The sequence below is a fragment of the Lissotriton helveticus genome, chromosome 4_1 (genome assembly GCF_964261635.1).
Source record: "Lissotriton helveticus chromosome 4_1, aLisHel1.1, whole genome shotgun sequence".
Taxonomy (NCBI): domain Eukaryota; kingdom Metazoa; phylum Chordata; class Amphibia; order Caudata; family Salamandridae; genus Lissotriton; species Lissotriton helveticus.
Window position 1 is genome coordinate 1795760118 of NC_136063.1, and position 18306 is coordinate 1795778423.

An 18306-nucleotide genomic window follows, 5' to 3' on the forward strand; every position below is an offset into this window, starting at 1 on the left:
CTCCCAGCTTGGTACCCGGCGGACCCCGCTGCTGCAGGCGTTTTTTTTTCTCCCAAAAAAGTGTCTGTGGGCACACCAGTATCCTTGGTAAGTGGCACCACTTGCTTCTTCTGCTCCTTCTTACTAGCAGTGGCAACTTTCTTTGTAGAGGAGCTACGGCCACCTTTCCTTGGGCCCATCTTCTTCAGATGTCAGAACACCAGGCCGCAGTTGCACTTGTTGCAGAGTTGGCTGTGGCCCACGTGACGTCACATGATGTTGTGATGCACACACCGCTGCAGGACTTCTTCCTGGCACTGGTGGTTCTCTTGTGCACTTAAAAGCAAAGGAATCCCGAGGAACATCAGGTAAACACCCCAAAAGTAAAAAAACACACACAATTCAACACAATCCAATGCCATCCACATCCTTAATGATGTTTAAATTCAAGAGGCCCCACACAAAGCCTTGGTCCATGCACCACTCACTAGCCCTGGGCATTATGGGTGAAAGCAGGGCAGGCTGGGTGCAGGCCTATGGCTCAAAGCACACTGTTTGGCTTCAAAATGGCCCCTTGTCCCCCAGCCACATGTCCAGGCCCTGCCTGGACCAGGCCTCAAAATGGCCCCCACTTACATGGCCAGTCCCCAACAACACCCTACAAAGTAAAAAAAACACACAAAAATCAACACAATCCAATGCGATCCATGCCCTCAATGAGGTTTAAATTCAAGAGGCCCCACACAAAGCATTGGCCATGCACCACTCACTATCCCTGGGCCTATTGGCTAGTGAGGCTTTACAGGCACCCCAAAATAAAAACAAAATCCACATATAACAGTGAGCTAAAATTCCTTGACATAAATGAGATTTAAGTTTAAAAAAACTCACAGAAACAGTTGTATCATGCACCCATGACTAACCCTGGGCCTACTAGATACTGTGGCGACCCACAATATATTTTTTTTAAAGTTGTGAAAAAGTTTTAAAATTGTAGTTGCAGCAACTGCAATGCCCCAAACTAACAACACCAACTTACTTGTAAAATCTCAAATCCAAAAGTGATCCAGACTCCAAAGTCCAAAAAGTCCTCAAATACAAATATCCAGTAGCAGCCACAAAAAGTAATCCTTCCAGCTCCAGATCCAAATCAAAAGTGACCAGGACATGGACAAAGCACTGAGAGGAGCCTGCTGGACAGGAACAGGACGTTGGAGACTCTGGGGCACTTCTTTCCTCCCACCCCCCAAAAAATGGACTCCTTGCACAAAAAAGTACAGCCAAATGTCAATCTGAGGAGTTATTCTGATCAAAATCATGATTTTCAGAAGGTTTATGCTGCCTGCGGTGAATTTCTTGTGCAGAATTGCAATTTTTGCAAGTTCGGGAAAGCGAACTGTTCAAATCTCCCGCCGGTCAGCTGCGCGCCGCATCAACGTGTTCGGCATTGTTTACTCCCGCGATGCGTGATCGCGGGCCCTTATGATGTACTTGCGTGGTCAAACTCTCGCTGTGCAAGATAGCGGGTCGCAATAACGTCATTGCGGTCGAAAAACTCTCGCGCGATCACGCAGCAAGATGCAAAATGGCGCAGCACACGCAAACCGGGACAACAACAACTAGGCAAACACAGAATCATGATAAGTCAACGCCACGTGCGCGATATTGTATTTTTCAAGCGCGACCAAGCCAAAAAATCCTTGCGCAAGCTTGCGAATTTAGGGGTTTTTGGGCAAATTCGCAGGATTCACGGACCGCCAAATTGCCCAAAATCCACAAATTTCGCGAACGGAACGGATTTTACGCCCAATCTTATTGGAAAGACACCATTGAGACAAAAACTGTCTGGGGCACGAAAGACTGGCAGGTGCAAGGTTTAGAAGCCCTGTTCAGAGCCTGCATTATACCAGAACAAATAATGTTTTTAAATGACACTGTTCAACAGACGTCTTGTCTTGGCCTGGCTTAGATGAAAGAGTTAAACAAACCGTCTATACCTAAACCCACGAGCGACATTAATAGCACTTCAGATGAGGAGGTAGACCTACCAGATATCATTAAACAAAACAGAACTAATCCTGATTGGAATAAATGGTTAATCTGGCCCACAGACACAAATCACTGTCAAGATAGATTCCTGAACAACACACAGGGGTTCAAAATGAAAATGCCAGATCCAAGATATTCCCAGAGACAACATCCAGGGATAGTAACAACTTATAGTGTGGGGAAGCTGTGCCTTGAGTGGCTTCAGAAATCTACACTTCCAGAAATTAAACAACACTTATCTTTACTTGAAGAAAGCAATGATTTGCGAGATTTCTTAATGGGGCCTCGCAAACCACGGCAAAAACGTTTCATATACGACGGAATATATGCGGCATACAACGAAATATGGAAAGTGACGTAAATGGAAACTGAAGAAAGAATACGAGAAATTGATTGTATAAATTTAGAAAAATGCCTCTCTGTAGTGGACAATGGGTTAACGACTCTGTCCTCCAGAATGTATTCTTTGGACAGCATCGTTTCATCTGCATTGACATCATAGAACAAGACTTGTTAATGTTCCAACATGGCCAGTCTCAATTACTTTCTATCATGCTGCTAGGCTGGACGTTGCAAAACCTGCGTTCAGGCTATGTGCCATGGCATCCAATCAATACCACGTCCTTCCTGTTTCAGTATTGTCTGGAGCATATACCAGTGGGCCTGCATGAAAGGTTGGGTAAAGAATACATTAAGTCGACGTGGGTTTTACCATACACACACAAATGTTGGAATGGGGGACATGAAGTATTCCTTAGTGGTAAGAATTGTAAAAACTCATTGAGTGGTACACTTTTGTGCCAGGGTATTAATTTGCACGAAGCCTTCAAAGTTTCTGCAAATAACCTCTCTTGCCACCTGCAAGGTTCGCCTCCACAGCGATAGTACCGGTTTTCAGGCAGCTATCCAATGGCAGCTACGTTATGCTCAATGATCACAGCTGATGTGGCATGTTGCAAGGAAGAAGTTATCTCGTAACTGTGTCATCCACGGTCACTTGTTGTATGCAAGTATTGTATTCAAAAAGCGAGACAGGAAGGGAGACGGCTTTATGGCCTTCACTGAATATCTCTTCTATATGAATTAAGCAGAATGAAAGCCATTCTTTTATTAAAAAAATGCCACTGACCTCGTCTAGAGAAATGTATGATCTGCAAGTAGCAAGGTCTTCTGCAGAGATACATCCATTATTATCAACAAACTGCCAAATCTTAAACATGTCTGATACCAGCGGCATCGCACATGTATTTAAAACTATTTTTTCGGGACTGTTAACACCATTTGAAGCAGTCCTCAGCATTTTTCCAAATTTCGTACACTCTTTGTTTTGCGGCCTGCCTCTCATCTTGGGATCAGTAGCAGGAATTCTATTTTTATTCCTTCTGCTCCGATATGGCAAGTCCGGTCACGAGCAACACCGAAGCTACCATGGAACAATGCCTCCTTGCCATAATGTATTGTGAGAGAATTTCACAGATTCTTTGCTTGGCTCGTTTAAGAGATCTGAACACAACCTGGTTTCTATCGTTCAGACCAATCTGGCAAGATTGCATCTTACCTGTTCTTCGATGCCTGCTTTTTCGGAAAAAGAATGCGTGTTGGACATCTGTCTTACACTTCCATCAGTCCTGCCTACGGATGTTGACGCTTTGCTAGGTCCAGTAACGGCTCATGCATCGTGTTGCCCCCAACGGCTGCCTATTTTGATGACGGCATTCATTGAGGTCTCACCGGCAAGTCTAACTGAGGGTGAGATACGACAAACTACAGACATACAGGTACCATCTACTACGAACATTGCTAATGCATCAAATGCTGACGGCGATGATCCACACTTCTGCACTTTTGATCTGCTAACTGAAGTGGTTACACTTTCACCTACTACGGTAGATGGTTTCTTTGCGAGCCTAGATGATCTGATGTATTCTCCTGACACAGATGAGAATAACTTTTGATTATTTCACACAGCTTTCCCTGAACTCTGCAATTCGGCCTTCATTTTTCAAAACAATCTACTAATTTAACTTTTTCCAAAATAGAACTTTTGGCACAGAGTAATCTGCTTAAAGTAGAACTATTCGTAGAGAATAAGATTTCGTGTTTGAACTTCCTAAAAAAACAATATTTGGTGTCAACCTCGAAAACAAACACAGTTAAAAACATATACTATGGGACAGATTTCAGGTATCCATTGATGAATGTACTTTTGTTTTATTTAATGAGAGAATATATGCTCATGATTTATGCTTGATTTCAGATGACGCCTATAACTTTTGTGAACAAGCCTATTCAAATGCATTTTTGTATTTTGGAGTGGGATTGTGAAAACTTTGCTTTAGATATGTTCAGTGCTTAGGTATTATTGAACTTAATAATCGTGGAGTGGGTGTTGTGTGGGAATCTAGGACCCTAGTGAAGTTTTCCCGATTCATGCCCATATATAGGTATAATTCACCCAATCCTTATATAGGCATAGGAATCATTACCTTATTTAGTCTTATCCTGTGCAGCTCAAATATGGCATGGCTGCTTCCACTAAACTCAGAGAATCCACAACGATTTCTTGGAAAAACCAGCCTTCAGCAGTCAGGGACTTCACCCTGCTTGAATACTAATGTATCCAAGAACTCCTGGAGTTTTCAAGGAACTGAGGCACTAGTGACAATATTATGTCCAATCTTACGTCAAACTCAGCACTTTCAAAGTATAAATATGCCTACATTTGCCCAGTCAAATACACGGTGGTTCAGGAGCAGATCGGCTAACTACTTGCCCAACGCCCTGCTGCTGCAAGTGCCGACGGAAGCCGACCCTCCAACTGACGCACTGAGAAGACGCTGTCTTTTCTCTTGTCGAGAAATCCAGCTACGGTGTTTCCAGGCTACCCTTGCGGGTGCTGGGAGATCGAGTCCTGAGAGAGAGATATACAAGACCTCTATCATTCAAAAACCAAGGTACGGAGCTGATTAGACCCTTAGAGAATTCTTGGATCACATTCTTGGCAGAAAATTACTAGACTTAAGCTACACCACACATAATCCTACCTCGTACTAGACGTAGGTTAGGTACACCGGGGTAGGCATATTTTAGAAGCACCAGTTGAGCACTTTTAGCCACTATTTTATCACTGTATGTATTTTATGCATTTTATGTATTCTATGTTTATGGCTTAGAAATCATATCATGCTCTTACAGTACTATTTTATAATACTATTCGTTTTATATGCATCGTACTTCTTAACTAGCATTTCAATTGTAGCAGTGCATTTCTTATGCTTAAGAAATAAGACTGTTCAATAAAATACTTTTATTGAAAACGCCCGTCTCTCTATTTCTAAGCAAATCTGGTGAAACGAAGCATGCACATCAGACTGAGTGAAATAGCCGTCTATAGTTTTCGCGACTCTAGAGATACGTTTCATTCTGGGGAAACAAAGTTGTCATGTTATATGGTTGTCAGAGACTAATCCCTTCTTGTACTTTAGAGAAAGTCTCTGAGCTAGCTGGCACTCACAATTAAGTCTAATATATTCGGCAGAGACCTAGTCGACTTGTTTATTGTAAAGTGCAATAAAAAATGTACGTAGAGTATGTTTAGTTGACTGAAATATTTACTTTCCATGTACATATGTGTAATTTCACAACTATTTTCATGTACTATAAATTGCAAAATTGTTGCAGTTATTAAAAAACAGTGTTTTATTTGTCTTTTAAATTATTAAAAAGCATATTTATCAATTTCATCTTAAGCAGGGATGTATCATTTAGGAGATTATCTGGGGCTACATTAAGACTAAAACTGTGTGGGGGCGTGGCTTAGACGCCAACGTGATATGGCGGTCCTGGTGTGAGCTCCGCTCAGGCACGGAGCTTCGGTGCAGGAAAGAGCCATATTTTATAGCACTTTCCGTGCCCAAGAAACGGTCATGCTATAATGTGGCGGTTAGTTGCGGTGCACCATTTTACATTCCTCACACTGTTTTCGAGCCTGGTAGCCGCGGCAGAGATTTCTTCCTCAGAAAGACGCGCGTGCACACCATTTTGAATCGTGGGGCTTGCGTTCCAGTTTTGATCCAATTTTTCTCTCAGCTGGGCTCCTCTAGAGGTTTTCATTACCACGACAGCATGAGAAATTATCAGGTCAATGAATGTCATAAAGTATGATGATTTTGGTCTTATTTAATTGCGTTTTTGTAATGGAATTGTTACATATCAACTTCTCCTCAGTGAATACTACTCTGGATGACTGATATAAATTTCAAGGTATTCCATTAATAATATTGCACACTAAAGGAGCTGTAGTCTTTGCTATGTTTTTATGGAGGATGTAACAAAATAGCTTTTTGTCATCACATGATTAATAATTACAATGGAGGTTTTCTTCTTTTTTCATTGGGGTGTTTACTGAATTTATTCTTCAGTGAATAGTATATTTCACCTACACTCCATTTGAGATATTCCAATGTTAACTCCCTCCTTTTTTGTTGGATGTTCACTGCTGCAATAATTTTTTTCTCCACTAATTCATGCGACATATTCGACCAATGCTACTCATCACTCACCACTCTTTCCAACAAGCAAAGATAGCAAGCGATTATCACGCTACTAAATCATCCTCTTCAGGCGCAAAACACATAAGGCTCAAAAATGACCCGCCTTCTCCTATTCTCTCCTCACAGAATCCAGCTCTGGACTCTATATTGGATGAGGTACTCAGTCTTTAACCTTTTAAATCCACTACCAACGAAAAATTAAAGCAGATAGAAGAAATATGGATTGTTGTGGAGGGAAAAGTTCGAGAACTTGAGCACAAAAAATCCGCTATTAGTTCAAGAGATCCACAAGTTGAAAATCCACACGGAAGTCCTTAAAAATCATAATCGAAGAAATAATCTGCACCTTTATGGTCTTCCAGAAAATATTGAAGGCCCAGACATGGTATAATTTCTGCAGAAGCTCCTTCCAGAACTTCCAGAACTTTTAGATCTTCCATCATCTTCACCCTTCAATATACAAAGAGAGCTTAGGTTGCCTACATCCTAATTCAAGGAAGCCACGTGGAATTATAATGCTGTTCCTGGAATACACCAAACTTATGCATGTTCTGAAGGTAGTAAAACTCAAATGTCGTCTCATTTGGTGGGGCCATAATATCTACATCTCTCAGGATGTCTCCAAAGCAACAAATGCACGACGCAAAGAATTTCTCGCTCTCCGTCCTCAAATGCGACAACTTAACATCCAGTATGTCATTCTTCATCCATGCCTTTGCCAAATGACACATGAAGGACACTCATGCTCTAATGATGATCCTGATAAACTTAAACTCTTTCTTATAAACATCTCCTCTCATGGCATAGATACTTATATTTAACTTTCTTTTAGATACTGGATCGCTAATGTTGTTCTAAAAGTTCCTCTATTTGACGTTCTTTGATTATTTGTTTCTATCTTCTTAGGAGGCTTTTGTTTTACCTATTCTATATCACCATTGTCCGTGTCCTTCAACGTCACCATGCTCCTCTAATTCTGACTACTCCTTTCTTTACAGATCTGGAGTTGACGCCTTGATCTGTTTACATTTTTCACTTCTCTGTCTCTCCCCTCTTCTCTTTTTCTCTCTCCGTTCCTGTGGTTTCACTTTTCTGGTTCTTTCTTATTATAATTGTGTTACCTTTTGTAGTGTCTTTCTTTCATCACATATTAAATGTTGTCTTTCTTTTTCGTTTTTGTTGGTCTAGCAGCTTTTTGTTCCTGTTTCCATATGTACACCCTAATCCATCAACATGTTTAACATTGTCTCGTGGAATGTACAGGGTCTAGGAAAACCTGTCAAGCATCAAAAGTTATTGTCACATTTAGCGAAACTTAACTTCCAGTCTTTGTTTTCCAGATTGCGCCAGCCAGCTACCCATTTTGTGCAAGGAGCGAGGAGCAAGGAGGACGACGCTCCTTTACCTCAGCCCTCGTAGCAGCTGACAGCAGGAGCAGGGGCAAGGTGAGCCGTGGTCATGCATCCAGCTGGAGGGGAGCCGCGAGCCGGGAGTGATCAGCTGCGGTGCCGCGAGCAGCAAGCGGTCCCGCAAGCATAGTATAAGAACTAAGTCCACTCACGTGGAATCTATGGAGCAGCTCTGCGCTGGGCCAGTTACAAAACTTAATTCTAGACGACCAGAGTAGGGCTGAAGTCATCATAAAATCATCCCAAGTAAACACAAACACCCACGAGCCCACCAACAGACTAGAATTAGACAACCTAGGAAACGATCTCAATAGGAATGTGAAAACACTAGAGTTTGCACCAGCAAATAGATCAAGAGGGGCTCATGACATATTAAATCATGGGAACATTATTTGCTTACTATCACATATATCATCACTAACGGAGGTGAACTCAACGGACCTGAACTCAGTAGAGTTTATCAGCCAAAGGGTACTTTGAAGGGGTGAGGTTACACGGACACCATGGAGGTCGGAAACCATTGCACAAAAAATATTACTGGAAAGTACGACATTTGAAAATTGGGGTATAAAAATAAAATCCATCATCTTACCCGGTTATCCAGCACCATTAATACAGAGGCAAGGGGACAGACGGATAACAGAACGGTCCAACACCCCTGAGTCAATATTGAGAGGGGCAAGGGGTCCCTCGCCAGTCAGTATGAGGAAGCTACAGGATACAAGGAAACATCACCTGAATCATCTACACCAAAGTCTCTGCCACGAAGACTCAGGATGGTCCATGATGGTAGTTTCCAATCAAGAAATAAGCAAGTGACAGAACAGCAGGTACAATTTGTCAAAAGGTGAAACAAATTTTTTACGGATATGCTCATGGAACATCAACGTGCTAAACAGCAAGCTGTGAGACCATGTCTTTATGAATTATCAAAAGTCATTCCATATCATTGCTCTCCAGGAGACATGGATGACGGATCCACCACATCTATAAGGATATTTACGGTTCTATGCCCCAGCCCTCAATAGAGCAAGATTTGGTCACCTGCAGGGAGGCCTGGTGATCTGCGTAAACAGCACCTGCGTAAATTTCAGTCCATTTAGTGGCCATAATACCACCAGAATCCATCGCTAAAAAAATCTCCATCAGAAAGGGGCCATGAGCGAATAGGCACAAGGATATAGTAATAATAAACACGTACACACATCCTAACAGGAAATCTAACGTTGTAAAACAACTGGCCAACTTGGTAGAGTCTTGCATGAGCGAGGTCAATACACCAGATATAATACTGACAGGAGACTTTAATTTGCATCTACTTGGCTCATCAAAGCAGAGACATTTTCTACACTTAATCAGTTCTGGAACATCCCCCAACAGGGTACCAATTCATCAGCAGCACCCTTAAAAAGCTTCTTATAGAGGATCTTGAACATCTAATGCTGCATACAGGGTATAATTTCTGCAGAAGCTCCTTCCAGAACTTTTAGATCTTCCATCATCTTCACACCTCAATATACAAAGAGAGCTTAGGTTGCCTACATCCTAATTCAAGGAAGCCACGTGGAATTATAATGCTGTTCCTGGAATACACCAAACTTATGCATGTTCTGAAGGTAGTAAAACTCAAATGTCGTCTTATTTGGTGGGGCCATAATATCTACATCTCTCAGGATGTCTCCAATGCAACAAATGCTCGATGCAAAGAATTTCTCGCTCTCCGTCCTCAAATGCGACAACTTAACATCCAATATGTCATTCTTCATCCATGCCTTAGCATAATGACACATGAAGGACACTCATGCTCTTTTGATGATCCTGATAAACTTAAACTCTTTCTTATAAACATCTCCTCTCATGGCATAGATACTTATATTTGACTTTCTTTTAGATGCTGGATCGCTAATGTTGTTCTAAAAGTTCCTCTATTTGACGTTCTTTGATTATTTGTTTCTGTCTTCTTAGGAGGCTTTTGTTTTACCTATTCTATATCACCATTGTCCGTGTCCTTCAACATCACCATGCTCCTCTAATTCCGACTACTCCTTTCTTTACAGATCTGGAGTTGACTCCTTGATCTGTTTAAATTTTTCACTTCTCTGTCTCTCCCCTCTTCTCTTTTTCTCTCTCCGTTCCTGTTGTTTCACTTTTCTGGTTCTTTCTTATTATAATTGTGTTACCTTTTGTAGTGTCTTTCTTTCATCACATATTAAATGTTGTCTTTCTTTTTCGGAGACAGCTGTGAGGGTTATATTCAGTACAGACAGAAGGCGCTCTGCCTCTAGTAAACGTTACGTTTAAGTGGGAGAATAATGTCTGTAGCTTGGTGCGTGAAGAGCGAACGGGATAACCCTAACCGTTCTGAGAAAATCTATTAGACCTTCATTATTGTATAAAAAGCAACGCCCTCGCAACCACAAGGCAGTATAAATGATATGTAAACAGGAGTGACAATAAAGTGGAGAACAACAGCAGATCTTATGGTTTCAATTTTCCGGAGATGTTTATTGGATCCACATTCAGCCGACACGTGTTTCGTCGTGTTCAAAAGTGGAGTCAACACGACTCTTCAGGGCTGGTAAAAGACCCAGGCATCTATGGGTTAATGCAAAACGTCAGTGTAGTTGGGCGGTGAATCCTGTGTGTGAATTGAACGGTAATCCTAGTTCGAGTGATCCAAATGTACTATGTTCCAGGTTGGGAATACGACCTTTATATTTCCGGACGTGGGCGCTCACTGAAGCGCAATAATGAAAGGATAGGGAGACTAGACACGTGTAAGTGTCAAATTGTACCGGGAGGGGATCCAATAGAAAAAGGACTGGAGTATTCTATTTCGTTTTCTTTATGCGAGTGGTGCACTGAGATTTGGATCCCTCCTCTGTGTGTTCCCGGTCGCCGTGTTCCATGGACGGGATATCATATCATTTATACTGCCTTGTGGTTGCGAGGGCGTTGCTTTTTGTCTTTCTTTTTCCTTTTTGTTGGTCTAGCAGCTTTTTGTTCCTGTTTCCATATGTACCCCCTAATCCATCAACATGTTTAACGTTATCTCGTGGAATGTACAGGGTCTAGGACATCCTGTCAAGCATCAAAAGTTATTGTCACATTTAGCAAAACTTAACTTCCAGTCTTTGTTTTCCAGATTGCGCCAGCCAGCTACCCATTTTGTGCAAGGAGCGAGGAGCAAGGAGGACGACGCTCCTTTACCTCAGCCCTCATAGCAGCTGACAGCAGGAGCAGGGGCAAGGTGAGCCGTGGTCGTGCATCCAGCTGGAGGGGAGCCGCGAGCCAGGAGTGATCAGCTGCGGTGCCGCGAGCAGCAAGCGGTCCCGCAAGCATTTCTCCCCTCCTTTGGTGCACGGCTGGGAGAGAGTCGGAGAGTCTGGGAGCAGGTGCCGCGAGTGAAGAGCGGTACCCCAGGCATCTCACCCCCCCATTTTGGTGCGCAGCAGAAGCCGCACTTCACACTTCGCACTTTGCTCCCTTTAGTGCCTTGGTTGTAAGCCGCGGGCTCCACGGTGCAACAACCGCTATAAAAAACATCCCCGGGTCAAATGATTCAGTAAACCAATCACACAGTATATTGGCCTCAACACTAGCTGCACAAAGTAATACCAAATTATTGCCACAAGGGCCACAGAGCCATCCAGAAGCTGAAACACCAAAAGCAATCACACCAAGCAAACTAGAAACAACAAATACGCTGGTAATGCTTCCTGGACAAGCTGGAAGAAAAAATAAGGACAAGCAGGAAGAGAGAAGCTACAGTGGGGCAAAAGAGAATAACTGTATTACAAACAAGGATTTCTCCATAATAGAGATAGGTACATCACCTATCGCTATTAAAAAACCAAGGATCAGTTGAACCCCACCGCCAAAGCCCTGTTTATTATTGTCATCAACGCCCCACACCACTTAACCGGTACTCGGACAAGAGTTGAAAAACGTAAAGGAATTATATAAAATGGTTGAGGGGGACTGGGATAACTTACTGACAAACCCCACACAACAAACTCCAGTGAGACATAGATTGAGCCTCCGAAACTCCCCCTTACCAGAGATCACCTCACCAGAGAACATAGTGTTGAAAAGGGCCTCAGGGCAGGGAGGCCCTTTCACTGACATCCAATTTAGGAAACTCAACCAATGTTCATCAAAAGCTGAACTCTGAACATGCCTGGGCCAGCGTACTCAGGACAGTACAACTCCTAGTGGAAGCCCTCCAGTATCAATCAGACAAAATGGATACCCAGTTAACCTTATTAAATACATTGGTAGTGTTTGTTGTGGCGAGTGACGAAAAACTTGGCACCCTGAACCTGCTCTTTCAGAATTCACACGGGAAACTACAAGACCGGGAGCTAAATTGTGGCTGTGGCCCAATAGTCGATAAACTCACCTCTCTCCCCTTAATTCTGAAGGACTTGTGTGCCCAAATTAAAGAGTCAGCACAGAACTCCATCGAGTCTAACCAAAAGGCTACCCATTCCGTTGACGCCCAGCACGGAAAAAGCATACATACCATGGGAAACCCAGGTTTGACAAAGTCTATCTCAAACCCTACAAGTACAGGAAACGTTAAAAAAGACGAGTGCACCAACAAACAGGAATCAGCATCAGGACACTCTCAGGGCTTAGAGACAGAGCCAGCTGACACAGGAACAACTTCTAATGCCTAACAAAGACGAGATCAAAGGAGAAAAGGCAGGAATCAAAAAACAATCACAAAAAAGGAGGACTTTGCCCGTCTCTCCAGGCAATCAGCACCTGAAAAATCTGACCCTTCAGATCAAACATCTCCAGCGGAAATGGCCAAAATACAATCAAGCAGATTGCATCCTGGACAAGGGTTGGTCTCAAACTCCAATCAAAATTCCGCCTTCTGGGGTTCCTTGCAACAAACATTATCAAGGGAAGAAGGAGGAACCTATACTCTTAAAGATCGTAAACTAGCCAGGGAAGAAGTTGAATGTTATTTACTGCCATGCGGAATGAAACCACAAGAAACTATCACACAGCGACACGCTCCCAACAAAACATCTGCAGGACCCTTGGTCAAAGACAACAAATTCTTTACAATAACAATCTCTGCTAATCAGCCAGATCACCGAATAGAAAGGGCGTTAAACTATCCGCTCATTCCTGCACTCAATATTGGTAGAGATAATCATCTAGAACTCAAACATGATAGTATAAGAACTAAGTCCACTCACCTGGAATCTATGGAGCAGCTCTGCGCAGGGCCAGTTACAAAACTTAATTCTAGACGACCAGAGTAGGGCTGAAGTCATCATAAAATCATCCCAAGTAAACACAAACACCCACAAGCCCACCAACAGACTACAATTAGACAACCTAGGAAACGATCTCAATAGGAATGTGAAAACACTAGAGTTTGCACCAGCATATAGATCAAGAGGGGCTCATGACATATTAAATCATGGGAACATTATTTGCTTACTATCACATATACCATCACTAACGGAGGTGAACTCAATGGACCTGAACTCAGTAGAGTTTATCAGCCAAAGGGTACTTTGGAGGGGTGAGGTTACAAGGACAACATGGAGGTCGGAAACCATTGCAAAAAAAATATTACAGGAAAGTACGACATTTGAAAATTGGGGTATAAAAATAAAATCCATAATCTTACCCCGTTATCCAGCAGCATTAATACAGAGGCAAGGGGACAGATGGATAACAGAACGGTCCAACACCCCCAAGTCAATATTGAGAGGGGCGAGGGGTCCCTCGCCAGTCAGTATGAGGAAGCTACAGGATACAAGGAAACATCACCTGAATCATCTACACCAAAGTCTCTGCCACGAAGACTCAGGATGGTCCATGATGGTAGTTTCCAATCAAGAAATAAGCAAGTGACAGAACAGCAGGTACAATTTGTCAAAAGGTGAAACAAATTTTTTACGGATATGCTCATGGAACATCAACGTGCTAAACAGCAAGCTGTGAGACCATGTCTTTATGAATTATCAAAAGTCATTCCATATCATTGCTCTCCAGGAGACATGGATGACGGATCCACCACATCTATAAGGATATTTACGGGTCTATGCCCCAGCCCTCAAAAGAGAAAGATTTGGTCACCTGCAGGGAGGCCTGGTGATCTTCGTAAACAACACCTGCGTAAATTTCAGTCCATTTAGTGGCCATAATACCAACAGAATCCATCGCTAAAAAAATCTCTACCATAAAGGGCCCATGAGGGAATAGGCACAAGGATATAGTAATAATAAACACGTACACACATCCTAACAGGAAATCTAACGATGCAAAACAACTGGCCCACTTTGTAGAGTCTTGCATGTGCGAGGTCAATACACCAGATATAATACTGACAGGAGTCTTTAATTTGCGTCTACTTGGCTCATCAAAGCATCGACATTTTCTATACTTAATCAGTTCTGGAACATCCCGCAACAGGGTACCAATTCATCAGCAGCACCCTTAAAAAGCTTCTTATAAAGGATCTTGAACATCTAATGCTTAGAGTCTGCAATGGCAGAACTACAGGCGATACACACACTGCATTCACTTATCAATCATCAACAAAAAATAATTCAACGCTGGACTATGCCTTTGTGTCCCTAACTCTCTTTAAATAAATTTTCTTATGCAGTATGGGCGACAAAGTTGATAGCGATAACCGGCCCCAGGAACTTATATTGTGCACAAAAATGCCTAGATTAATGAAATGGAAGGGCCTACCAGGCGCAACTACTACAATCAATTTTAGGAAAACAAAATTCATGCAAGCAACGCAAGATAACTTTCAGGAAGCTGCTAAACGTCTATTTGAATCACGGGAAGGGGACAAAGAAATAGAGAAATGACAAATTATACACATGCCTTGTTGACATCTTTCTCTGCCCCAATTAAATCTAAATCACAGCAGGGTTAAAGAGGATATACTAACTTTACCATGCCGCAAAATGGCAAAATAAAATCCATCAATTATAGCATCAACTACTCTTTACGGCAGGTGTGCCGGTCTCCAACCAACCTCACAAAACTAGCTGAATTGTGACAGCAGAAAACACAACTAAAGCAAGCTATTTGTGAAGTCAGGCATGATAACAAGGATATCCTATGGGCGAAATTGCATGCAGACTCTAAGTTGAAAAACAGTGCGAGATTTTGGGAAACAATAAAAAGATTCACCTATCCGATGCACGAGGGTCTGTCTTCAAATATGTCAGATGAAGTCTGGGCCACTTATCTTGGAAACCAATTTCACCAAGGAAAAACCGTGTTGCACATAGAAACTAGCATGGATTCCACACAGCGGCCTATCATTTTGAAGCATCAATCCAACGAGGGAAATGCAACTTCAGAAGAATGGTATGAAGGAGAATCGCCGGGACTCATTCCCTTAAACGATCCCATAAAATCAATTAACAAATACATCAAGAAGGGAAGGCATGAAGGGGCACCGGGGCCCAATGGAATTCCACACATGCTCTACAAACAAGACACAGAATATTGGGTGAAGAAATAAGAACAACAGGCTTACTCCCTCCATCCTGGCGGACTTCGATAATCTCACCGATTTTCAAATCAGGTGACAAGACCCAGCCTAGGAGCTACCGTTTAGTTGCCCTCTTGGACAATGAGGCAAAATACTTTGCCGGCACGTTGCTGGATGAACTGCAACTCTGGGCGGAAGACAATTCAATCATCCCTCTAAATCCAACTGGCTTCTCTAAACTTGTTGGGACTACATCAAACATAACAACAATAGCTGTGTTAAGCAATAAAGCCAAGATCACAAGAACGTCACTACATTTGTGTTTCATCGACTACCGGGCAGCTTTCAATCATGTAAATCGTCACAAACTCCGGTTGAAACTGGCAGGATTGGGAATTCCCCATGCTTTACTGAACCTGGTAATTAATTTGCACACTAAGACCTGGGTGCAAGTAAATCTGGGTGTCGGGTCAACCCTATAGAGGAAAATTTAGATTTTTCACAGCCTGCTGGGCAGAAAATCTGGATTTTATTAAAGACACGGAGGCTAAGATTATGCAATCTCCTTTATTGCTTAGCTCACAGCAGCAACAATGAAGGGTTCTAGAACTATAACAAACATTCCAGGTAGGTATATAGTCCATGTGCACGTAGTGGTCTTCCTTCTTTGTGCAGCGAACAAGATAACTTATATAAATAACTTAAAGAACATTGAAGGAGTAAACTTGAAGCCATAGAACTTGAAGGCATGGCGGGAATCTTGTGGAGAAATTAATCTGCAAAATAGAAGTAACAAAGATAAGAGAAAAAATCACATCCCAGGGTGGGAGCAAAAGTGGCGGGATAATCTTAGCCTCCGTGTCTTTAATAAAATCCAGATTTTCTGCCCAGCAGGCTTTGAAAAATCTAAATTTTATGGCATGACACGGAGGCCAATATTATGCAAGTTCAAAGTGTGTTCAAAACACTATCAATTACATTTGATACAGGTTTAAAATAACAACTTTTGAAAATACATTCGTTTGACCAATCCGCAGCCCCAATGATATCTTGCAGGCCACCACCTAAAATAAAAGCCTTTGAAGCTGATGCGCCTCTAAGAGAGTGATTACAAAAGGGGGTGGTGATGGACAGAGTATCTGAGTTAATCAGAACACTCCTACCCAGTCAACAGATCAGGGCTTGATCCATCACCGTTTTTGATCCATCACCGTTTTTTAGCTCACTGCACCATCCCAGTTCAGAACCTGGCTATATGCAAATTAGTCTGTCCCTGGCCCAGTGCATCATGGGAACAGGGCAGACCAAACTACCAAGCCAATTCTTCACTGGAAAGAAAACAAGCTTCCGGGGACCGGTTTCTGGCATTACAGCCGTCTTCGGCCCAGCTTGCTTGAATCCTGAGTATACCCTACCACGCTTATGGTGGCCAAAACAATACAGTAAAGGGGGAAGGGTATACTCAGACATGAGTCCCTTGCTCACTGCTCCATCAGGATTCAAGCAAGCCAGACTAATTTGCATGTAGCCAGGTTCTGAACTGGGATGGTGCAGTTAGCTAAAAAACGGTGATGGATCAAGCCCTGATCTTTTGACTGGGTAGGAGTGTTCTGCTTAATTCAGATACTCTGTCCATCGCCACCCCCTTTTGAATCGTTTTGGCCACCACAAGTGTGGAAGGGTATGCTCAGATGTGAGTCCTTTGCTCACTGCACCATCAGGATTCAAGCAAGCCGGGCCGAAGACGGCTGTAATGCCAGAAACCGGTCCCCGGAAGCTTGTTTCCTTTCCAGTAAAGAATTGGCTTGGTAGTTTGGTCTGCCCTGTTCCCATGATGCACTGGGCCAGGGTCAGACTAATTTGCATGTAGCCAGGTTCTGAACTGGGATGGTGCAGTTAGCTAAAAAACGGTGATGGATCAAGCCCTGATCTTTTGACTGGGTAGGAGTGTTCTGCTTAATTCAGATACTCTGTCCATCGCCACCCCCTTTTGAATCGTTTTGGCCACCACAAGTGTGGAAGGGTATGCTCAGATGTGAGACCCTTGCTCACTGCACCATCAGGATTCAAGCAAGCCGGGCCGAAGACGGCTGTAATGCCAGAAACCGGTCCCCGGAAGCTTGTTTCCTTTCCAGTAAAGAATTGGCTTGGTAGTTTGGTCTGCCCTGTTCCCATGATGCACTGGGCCAGGGTCGGACTAATTTGCATGTAGCCAGGTTCTGAACTGGGATGGTGCAGTTAGCTAAAAAACGGTGATGGATCAAGCCCTGATCTTTTGACTGGGTAGGAGTGTTCTGCTTAATTCAGATACTCTGTCCATCGCCACCCCCTTTTGAATCGTCTAAGAGAGTGAGCACCAAAAATTGAAATATCGATCCCAGCTTTTTCAATACGTCTCTGAGAAGATGAATTCCTTCCATTTTGAAATGGCGGTAAATCACCCATTGGTTTAGTTCTTTATGACTGGTCTCATTTTTTTGTCTTTCTTTTCTACTAGAAAAACGTTGCTGACACAGCCAATCTCTTCTCCCTCCCGAATTGCACCCTTTAAGAAAAGGTCTTTGACCTTCAGGGATACTAGAGCGGAGTCTTTCTGTGAGAAACGTATCTCTTGTGGGGGAGTTGTTTGGAAAGGATAGTCGGTAAACTCTATTTTGTATCCCCTCACGGTATCTAGTACCCAAGGGTCCTGACTCACCATGATCCAGTTCCCAGAGAAAAGGGCTAGTCTCCTGCCCACCTTTATAGGGATATCTGAAAGGTCTTTGGAGGTTCTTACCGGTAGAGAAGCTTCTTCCTCTCCTTTCGCCTCTGAAGCCTCTTCCTC